General features: G+C 38.2%; 1 long non-coding RNA gene across 1 annotated transcript; it reads right to left on the bottom strand.

Annotated features, from left to right (window-relative positions):
• Window positions 1-698: 698 nt before the first annotated feature.
• LOC145420543 (uncharacterized) lies at window positions 699-6,018 on the bottom strand. Its single transcript, XR_013901867.1, has 2 exons — window positions 5,291-6,018; window positions 699-1,196 (listed from the first exon to the last, which is right to left on the bottom strand). It is a non-coding gene; the product is annotated as an uncharacterized LOC145420543 (long non-coding RNA).
• Window positions 6,019-10,754: the final 4,736 nt, after the last annotated feature.

Below are 10,754 nucleotides of genomic sequence, written 5' to 3'. Positions count from 1 at the left end.
ACAGGGGATTGTACTTGTCAGATAATGCTAGCAAGCTTGGTAGGCAAAGTGCATCCAAAGACTATATACGGATATATCGTAAAGTCACAGATATTTGCTAATTGGTTATAATGTAAAAATAAAATCCTACAATTTCATAAATTTCCCTAAAATATTGATCATATACAGCTTGGAAATGCTGTTAATGCAATTATCTGCACAACAAGCCATATGATATGTGATATAAAACTACAAAGCTAAATGTGAATTCTCCTAAAAGCACCAGCACTACAAATGTTGTTGGAGTTTCAGTTCAGTGACTTAATTTTAGCTCATTTTTAAATATCATTTGAAATGATTGCATGGTCCACGGTTTGTGTTGTTTTTGAGATTTTTCATATTCAATGAAATTGAGTTTACATTTTTCTGTTATAGAAGTGTTTGACGTTTTGAATCATGTGTTTTGTTAAATATATTTTAGATTCTTGTTTTGATGTGATACAATACTAGTAGTGTTGAACCTCAGCTTTTCAGTTTCAAGAGAAAGATTTTAACGCATTTATGACTCATTTTAATAAATGTACTACAGAGAACATACAACAGATGTTTGAAGCAAAAATAAGAAACTGGTGTTTTAAAGTTTTTGGTGATCTGTGTTTTATGCACAATTAACAACACAAGACAACCAAAATTAATGAAAGAGAGGGACAACAGCAAGGTTACTAGTCAGGCAATATTTATTCATCGTTTACCATGCCTCGACAATAATAAACTTAGCAAAAGAAAAACGTGGGGGAGGAGGACTAGGCAGTTGAGCTGAATCAAAGAAATGATTAAAACAAAAAGAGACCTACAGCTTCCCAAAAGTCTAAATAAACAATATGCAAAACAAAAGGTCTGCCTAGCTGTTAAAAACATACAAAACCATAAGCTAGCTCTGTTGCATCTGTATGGGGTACCCCAATCTTACCTGTCCAGCCTTCCCCCACAAACCCAAACACAAAAGTTCAGAGAGAGTCAGGCTATGTCCACACTAATGTGTTTTTGTTTGAAAACGCATCGTTTTCTCTCCATTTTGGCCTCCGAAATCACCCAGCTGGCCAGAGAGCTGTTCTTTTGTAACAATAACTGGCGAGCGATTGGGCTACTGTGCCCAGATCAGCCAACAGACACTGGCCAGTTCAAAGTTAATTGGCACATAGGTGGAGGCCTGACATCTGAAAGACAAAAGCAACAGGAAAACGGTGCAACTTATCGTGGCATGTTTCATTTGTCACACAAATTTCTACACAGGCAGTTGCTTTATACTAAGGCTGAAAGCAGCACAATTTATATTTTTAACCTTTATTACCTATTTCATCGAGTTGCTAAGCAATGCTTTCCTTATTAGAAGTCTGCTCACACTAAGTGTAGTTTCATACAAAGGGCATAGTTTTGAATCCAATTTTTGTGTAATGAGGGAGTCACTGGTGGTAATGAGGGAAAAGCAAGCTCGTCTTTTCAGTTTTACCTACTCAGACGTGTCTGATGGATGTCAGTGTGATCTGCAAACTGGCAATGATTTAAACGGGATAGATCTGCTGAAGGCCCTGGCTTTACATTCATGCCTCTCAAACCTGCCTCATCACCAACTTCAGCTAAATGCCTGTTCACAAATCCTCATAACTGATTATGAAAGAGTATTTTTACACGACGGTGAGCAACTGCTCAAATTTGATTTGTCATCGGGATGAATATGGACTAATAAAAATATCAATAATATACAGTAACGTAATTTCCTGTTATTCCTGAGTCTATTTTTCCCCTTATTCTGGACTCCTGAGCAGCAAGACCTTCTTCTTCTTTCTTTTTTTTTTTTTTTTGTGCGTACATCCACTGTTGTTCATGTCGAAACAATCAGCATGGAGTGCACTAGCCTATCTGTCCATCCATCTATCATTTATTTATCCATCTGTCAAACCATTCTGAGTGAATGTGTGAGGCTGGAGAATTGTGGTGCTCACTGATATATATCAGCCCTTTCATTTCCATCAGAGTAAAGGTTAACAGCTCATCATTCTTCATCTACCTAAGGTGAAAGAGTGCTGGGACACAGAGTGATCGCTGGGTGCACTGATAGCAATAGACTGACAATACAAGTGGCCTCTACAGATTCAATATTATCTGAGGGAGAAAGAAAGCTGTTATCCTCTGACCTAAAGTAAACCATTACATACCAAAAACAAGGTTCAGGTTTTGTTGGAGGACTGTAGTGCATCAGTGGGCATTTTGTTTTTTATAAAAAGTAAATACATTTTTAAAAAGCATGTGTGTGACAGTTGGATCACGAGGCATTAAACTTCCAGTGTTTAGTGATAAGACAATCACAAATACCAGATTATTTGAGTAACTGCAAACACAAGAGTAAAAATATCTCACCACTGAAAGTGAGAACCTCACTAGTAATGCCATACAGTAAACTTAGCAGATATTTCTCTTGCTGTTTTTGACAACAGTGATATTGTTGTTCAGAGAGCTCCAGGACCTGCTCAGTGGCATTTTCATAAAGAACACAAGCAAATGCACTCGTATAGCCTGGAGGACATTCCCTTGTGAATAGAGGCACTGTCAAACCGAGAAAAAGTAAATAAAACTGACAGTTTAACTTTTTTTCCTCAGATTTGACAGTATACAGTAGTTAAAACCTTACACAGTATTAATTTTGCTTGAGGAAATTTACTAAAAAGAGTTGTAATACACATGAGTGTTCCTCAGTCACTGCCACCATGTAATTTCAGCCAGTAATGATTTCAGAAACATATCAAGCATCTTTAGGTTTTTTCTTTTTTTTTTGTTTTTTGAAAGTAATGTTATCAAAATAGATGAATGAGTGCATGACTAAATATTTGTATTATTTTTTAGTATTGTAGTATTGTGCCATTCATACAACTTTGTCAAGTTTCTAGTTTGGCCAAGTGCAGAAAATGTCTCATTCACTGTTTTTTCTAGATTATCTCTGAAAAATATTCCCACTGCAAATACTTGACTAACGGTCCAAAATCTTAAATTTAGATTTTAAAAAAACAAAAAACCAAACAAATCAAACTAACATCATGTTAGTCAAAAAAAAGAAACCTGCTTCTGGAAGAATATGAATTATGTTAATTTATATCTGAATTATTGTATATCTATGACATCCATGTGGGGGTAGTTTATACAGGGACGTGGGGTTAATGAGGAATATGGTAAATCAGTAGTGTTGAGCGTGGGGTAGGGACTAATAAGAATGTACATACTTTTCCTGCTCCATCTCAGACTTGATGATTAGGTAATTATTTCATGTCATTGAGATTTTTCTTTATTTTCTTAAAGCACATGTGTGTACTGCGTGTACATACATGTGTACATGCATATGTGTACATATGTGAATGTGTATATATTGATGTGTTTTTATATAAAAGGTTGAAATGAAAGGTTATCATCGATCTTCTAAATCTAGCTGTCCTTAGCATCTCGTTTTTATATACATGTATTTCATTTCTTCAGTTTTTTAAAACAAATGAACTTTAAAAAAAAGTTCATTTGTTTGCTTTTTATGTTTTTAAAGTCTTTCGTTGATATTTTTTGATAACCACCAAGCCCTTGCTAAAATCTAGTAAAGACAAAAGCCCAACAAACAGAACCATGTAAAGTGAATATAATTAAATCTTACGGTTAGTTCTGTTTTTTTGTTTTGTTTTGTGTTTTTTGTGCTCCACCTCTGGGTTCCATGTTCAGGCTGAGACCAATGTTTATCACTTCCTAATGACTGAAAGTGATAAGTGCATAGGTAAACCAATAGAAACTCTTCAAAAAACAAACAAACAAACAAAAAACACGTAAGAGCTTGTCCTGAGTTGCTTTACATAAACTGGTCATGCTGTCATTAGCTGGTGGAGGTTAAAAGAAAAGCATAGACTCAGACTGGCGACAGGTAATGACAGTCTATTGTTAGACTCTAATGAGGGAATGGGAGCAATTAGGGTTGACTCTGACAAAGGCATAGGGTTGAGTGACGCTAAGGGTGGAAGAATGTGAGGAGTGGTAGGCTGGAGAGGGAGAGAGGCTTTTGATTGAGTGGCAAGCAGGCAGGTGGCGGAGTGGAACAGGACAGGAAATGTACGTGGCAGGCTGGGTGAGTTGTGGCTGAGCGAAAGAGCTGGAGAAGGAGGTTGGAGTAGAGGAGAGCAAGGCAGACTGGCAAACCTTTGAATAGCATGTCAGGACAGTTAATCGAACAGATAAAATGCACAAGGATTCAAAAATTAAGCAAAAGCTTAAGAGATTATTATTATAAGCAAGGAGACAGATGATCTTGTGGTGAGTACAAGGAAAACAAGTGTGTAGGTTGATCGGGAGGCTGGGAGGAGGTGCAGGGAAACAGGGAAGACTGCAAACAAACAAAGACATCAGGCACTTTACAGCTCAATGAAATTATACAACAGTCACCAATAGTCACATTCAAGGAATATTCTATGCAAATATAAGGACTATTTAAGATGAATGAAATGTGTTTTCATGACATGATTTATTTCCGCATTGACAATGACAGCCTGCGTGGCAGAGGAATCAGAATACTTTATTAATCTGCTGTTAGCCCCCCTCTATAAAAGACTTCCCTTAAACCATATCATGATTGAAATATAGTATGAGCAATAACATGAAACAATATTTTTTCATATTATCCCTTTTATATTACAGACATAATCGCCTTGATCCATGTCTAGCATAAAAATCAAATCCTCCCGGTCGGAGAGAGGTTGGTCCTCTCATTTTGACGGTCAGAGGCATGAAGGACATTACTGAGTTTGCAAAGATAAAAGTGGACTGATGTAATCTCGGAGAGATCAGGCTTGCTATGCTTGATATGAGGGGCTGGTTAAGTCTATATTGAATGAACTGCATGCTAAACAAGCTGGGCTGGACAAAAAGAGTCACATTGATATTTCTGGTTTAGTTATTTATTATGAAATGAAACTGCTCAGGAAAAGTTTAGCCAATAATATAAACCATCATGTTATGATATAATGACTTATATACAAATTAGTTGATTATAAGACTTTTTGTCCTTCAGCCATGTTATGCAATAATTTGTATTTTTTCCTTTGACTGTTGGACACTAAAGTATTGCTTTGTTATTTAATTAAAATGCATGCCTTCTAATTCTTTGTTGCTATTCTTTTCTGAAATGTTTAAATTGTGTTTACATTCAAGTGTCACAGAAAACATTTACTGAGATTGAACATATTATATTTTAGCAATGTTTTTGTCTAAACTGGTGTCTGAGACTTACCTTTCAGTATGTAGCTACATGTCTATCTCTGATAATGGCCTCTTCCTTTTTCAGTTTCTTCCCCTCTCCACCTCCTTTCCTTCCCTTCTGACGAACCCATTTTCGTGGTTAGCTTGTCTTTGATTTTCCGTTCATTTGCAACACTCAGAAAATGGTCAGCACACCTCAGCATAGTCTGTCTGTCTGTCTGTATTTAGCCTCTAGCCTCCTTCTCCATGGAGGGTACTGCCCCTTGTGGCTGTTCAACTTGTAGCCAAGCATCTCACTGATCACTGCTGCGTATTGCAGATCAGCTTGTTAGTGTCGGTAATCGTGGCTGTAGGTATCGTCCGTAGTGCTGCATCATCTTCTGAGGGTACTTCACGTAATCTTGGTAACCGGCTACGGGGGGGTCCAGGTTTCAAGAATGTTGGAACACTGAGCTACTAGTTGTTTCGCCGTCATTGTGGATGTTGGGTATCGAGGAATCCATAGGTCCCTCATCCTATTCATGTAGCCCCTTCCGCCAGGGTTACTTGCATAGTAGCATTCCAACAACGCCCTGTTTTCGTCTCTTGCCCACCGATGCCTTCTTGTTCCACCCTTCTCGTCAAGGCGCCCTGGTTCCTCAACACCTGACACTGACCTTGTTGATCCGGGCGACGAGCCGGCATGCCTTCATATTTATCTGTCTCGCTCATGTCGCTTAGCATAGGGGGTCTAGCCTTAGGACCCTTACTGGATACAGACGCCCCATACTGCTCCAACGGCGTGTAGTCTAATATGAGGCTTTCTACAAAATGTCAAGCGCCATCTTAAAAAACCGAGTCGAACACATCAAGCGAACAGTAACTATTCAGCCACAGTATGCCTTTTTTTTGTCCTGTTTGTCATTATTTATGACATATTATATTTGGTCCAGTTGCAGTCCTTGCTCTTTCCCACATTATTTTTTCATGAGCTGTTTCTGGAGAAAATAAACAAACACAGAAGGCACAATAAAGTGCTGCATGAGTTGCTGTGAGTCACTAGAATTTGATTTGGGTCTGCGTGGCCCTAATGACGCAGAATGACGCACCACTGTCCAATGAACGAGTTTAAAGTCAGACTATATAACATCATCTTAGCACCTCTTTCATTTTTTAAAAGGCAGCATGAACACAAAGCATGCCAGTGGTAACAACAAATTCTAACTGGTTTAGACAAGAAAAGGATTGAAATATAACAACGTAAATGGTTCTTATGACTATGGTTGATTGCACTGTATACATGTGTCATAGGCAAACAAGATGGAAATTAAAATGACATGATTACAGCAACCATCATTACATTATACTTGATGCTTGATTTCTGACACACACAGAAAAACTGGATCTAGCAGTTATTTGGAAAGTACCTCAAGCAGAGTTTAAATGAAGTACTCATTCATGTACACAACTAAAATCGCTTCCCTATGGTTGTAAAGCTGTAGCCTTCCATCAGTCATCTCCTAAATTAGAAAAAAGTGCAGTACATTTTTCATTCAGTACTCAAAGGGTTGGACATGAAATTTTGAATTATGGGCCCAAGAGGAGCTATTATCCAGTCCTGTAGCTTTAGTGCTGAAGAGCCTGTAGCAAAGTTATGGTAAAAGGCATCAAATGTACTTTATGGCTCTGTCCTACTCATGTCACAGCTTGCTCTGGCGCATGGCCCAAATGCCTCCGTCCACTGACCTTGGAGATGATGATGGCATTAAAACTGAAACATGCACACACTAACGGCTGCTCTCGGCCTCATACTCAAAGCCACAACACACACACGCACACACACTAGCTCTAGGACAGCAGCAAGGTGATACTTTGCCTGCCTTTATTTTACAGTCAGCTAAAACATGCTGCTATCTATTGCACGATTCAGCATTAAATTACAAATTCTGAGAAGTTTGTCTGAGCAAGGAGAACAATATAGAAGGACAAGAAGGTAGTAATATCACATTTTATGACTTTTTTATTCTATAGACAACTTAAAATACAATGTTTTTTTCAGACACACTACGAGTGTGACTGAACTTTTGGCTTTGAAAGTAGGATGAAATCCATACTAGGGGCACATAGTCAAGATGGTTTCAAAGGGCATCTTTGGCTTTTACTTGAGGGTGATTACAAGCAGACAAGCTTGACAAGAAAAAGTATGAGGGGGGGGGGCAGCCAGAGGAAGTGAGGGCCATTAAAGACACTCAGTGTAATTCCCCAATGCAGTAAATGAAATGTAGGTCTTCAGCACTAAAGGGCTAGAGTGGAAAAGTGTGTGTGTGTGTGTGTGTGTGTGTGTGTGTGTGTGTGTGTGTGTGTGTGTGTGTGTGTGTGTGTGTGTGCGCGCGCCATACACAAAAACAAAAAAGATGCAATGACAATGTTTGAACAAGCCTTATGTTTCTCCCGTGTAGACGAAGGAAGACAAAAAGCATGCTCTTTGTACTTTCACATTTTCATCACTGCCTTAATGAAGTCCTGCTGTTACTGTTTAACTAGTTAGTGTATTTTTTCAATATTTATTATAATTAATAAACTTTAACCTCCTAAGACCCGAACTCTTTCATGGCATGCATTTTTAATTTGTCTTTGGGCTGATTGGGACCTGACGAATGTAAAAACCAAAAAATTGCGTGATTTTTTTTTTTTGTTGATTTTTTTTTAACCTGATGTTTGTTTGTGACAAAAATGAGATCCACATATGGGGACATTCACTTTAAATTTCGATAGAACAGTGACAGTATAACATCCTCGTAAGTGGATATCAGGCCCTTGTAGAGCAAAATGTAGTATTTTGGTCGAGACAACCCAAAATGTGAAGTCCACATATGTGGATTCCAGGTCCTAGGAGGTTAAATATAAAACTAGAACTACTTAATAAAATAGTTCACCAACACGGTTGGTCTTGTAAATAAGGCAAGGCAAGTTTATTTATATAGCACAATTCAACAACAAGGTGATTCAAAGTGCTTTACAGAGACATTAAAGAACAAAAACAAATAAAAAGCATGATTTAAAATTGATTAAAAACAGTAGATAAAATCAGAACAGTAGATAAAATCAGTAGTTAAAATGTAAGTTTTGAAATTTAAGCTTAAAGTGTGGATTTGGTGTTTTATTCAAATGCAGCTGAGAACAGGTGAGTCTTCAACCTGGATTTAAATAAACTGAGTGTTTCAGCTGATCTGAGGCTTTCTGGGAGTTTGTTCCAGATATATGGAGCATAAAAGCTGAATGCAGCTTCTCCGTGTCCATGTCTAAACCAAAACAAAGGATACAGCAGAAGTAGTTATAGTCTTTTTAAAAAACTTGTCATATTTCTTTTCTCTTAAACTCTATGTCAACATTACCTGCAATCCAACTCAACTGACAATAGTAAGGTTGGGTATTTGGATGTGCTTGTTAAGACCTTATAATGGAGCCTCAAGCCACTTGCATCATTCAGAGATGAGAGATCGGGTACAGAGGTCAGAGAATCCACTTTTTTCTAACATCATATGCCAAGATGTATATGTTTTTCTCATTATTAATCATGCAAGCTGTTATCAGACTCCACATATATCCCACTGGAGCTTCAAAAGCTTTCCATGCTGTATTCAGTACAATTATTTTTTGAAACCTATATAGAGTTTTGGCATTTCACCCTTAAAGTCTAATCAAGTTAAAAAAAAAAAAAACTATGTCAACAGGCTAATAAACACTTCAAGTGATGACAGGTGAAATTCACATAAGGTAAATTTAATATTCACCGAACCCCCCCTGCCCTATGACAGGCCCCTCTGCAACCCTCAGCTGAATAAGTGCAATGGATGGATGGAGGGATGCATGAATGAGCAAGACAGAATAGCATTTCTCTTTTAAACTTACTAGTTCTTATAAAATTATTTTTGTTTAAGCAAGAGAAAACCAAAGCTAAGGGGGGGGGGGTAAAGTTACACAGAGTGCCTGATGGCAAGAGAGCGCGGGATGCTGAGTGCAGTTAAAGGTCAGTGAGGAGGAAGCTGCATGTAATGTTCCAGGTGGAGTCGCTAGGGGTCCTGCTTCCTGTGATAGCTGCCATATGTAACCTGCAGCTCTCTATTCCCAGCACACACCGATGTTGCCCGCTGGACACACAACCAAGAGCTTAGGAAATAGCACAATGACTCACAATCGTCCTCACAAAAAAAACAACAGAGCGCATGGGGGGAAAAAACATCCTTTTGAAAACAACATTTTTGTGTCTGTTTTCAATTTTGTTGATCTATTTTTGTATCCTCACACGACCACCATGAACAAATACTCTCTGATTCTGCTTCTGAAAGGTATATTTAAGGAAAGCTACATGTCAGCTTCAATTGTGAACCCCTGCACTTGTCTTCACTGGTGAGGATTTATCACGCTGTGACCCCCTTTAAAGATCCTCAATGGCTTCAATTATAGCAGAAACTCTACTACCAAGCCAAAAGAATCTCCTCAGATAGTTTTGTTTGGTTCTGGGTGAATGCTTTTCCATCTGTTCAGAAAAAAAAATTGCTGCATTAAATCCATACCCTGAAATGACATATATTTAGCCTGATTTTTTTCCTTTTTTTCCCATTAAAGATGTCTGCTACTGAGAAATGTCTTCTTATTGGTTTCAAAGGACAGTTTTGACAGCCTTCCAGTCTATTGTAGAATGCAACAGCGGCATCTTTCAAATGAAAAGAAAAGTGCTACTCTTTTATGTTCCAAGTAAATTGGCTTCCTCTGAAGCCAACCCACTCTCATCTATGGCACTGCTTGCCTTAAAGGTGACATAAAGGGAGAGGGATGAAAAAAATGGGTGGTATGATAAGGAAAGGTGAGAAGGAATGAAATTGCAGCAGGAAATATCAAAACTATTTCTGAAGTTAGAGGGAAGGGTTAACATCAGAGATTTGCTCAGGAACCTAATGGGTGTGCTGCATTATATCTTAACACATGACTGGGTGGATGCTTTCATCCAGAGTGCTTTACAAGTAGAACGAGTACTTACATTTTTACTGTGAGTGGCCCTTTGGAGATGGAGTCCTCAACCTTAGCAGTCTATGTGCCATCTGTCCACACTGAACTGCATCTGAATCCCTGATACAACTTTTTTTAATCTCTCTTTAGCGTCTAGGCTTTTTGATTTTTTGTACTTCATTTGTCATGTACACTCTAAAGAGACTCTTATGGAGTTGAATTCAAGAATAGCTATCTTAGCAACAGAGGTCTTGATGACTTGGCATGGATATGGTCGTGTACAAGCCTACATCAAGGGAAAAAAGGAGATAAAGCGTAAAAGTACTCACCCCGGGTAAAGAAAGGCAAGCTAACACCGTGAGCGTTTGTGACAGGTTCTAGTGTTGTGACTTTGAGTAGTTAGCAGCTCAACTTCTCATCCAGTCTTATTGATAGAATAATGTCTATAAGCTACTAAGTTACAGTGACTTTTATCCATGTGCTTGTGTAAAGGTGCAGAGTGAAGA

The sequence above is a fragment of the Astatotilapia calliptera genome, chromosome 2 (genome assembly GCF_964374335.1).
Source record: "Astatotilapia calliptera chromosome 2, fAstCal68.1, whole genome shotgun sequence".
NCBI lineage: Eukaryota > Metazoa > Chordata > Actinopteri > Cichliformes > Cichlidae > Astatotilapia > Astatotilapia calliptera.
This window is presented reverse-complemented; position numbering and strand designations above follow the sequence as displayed.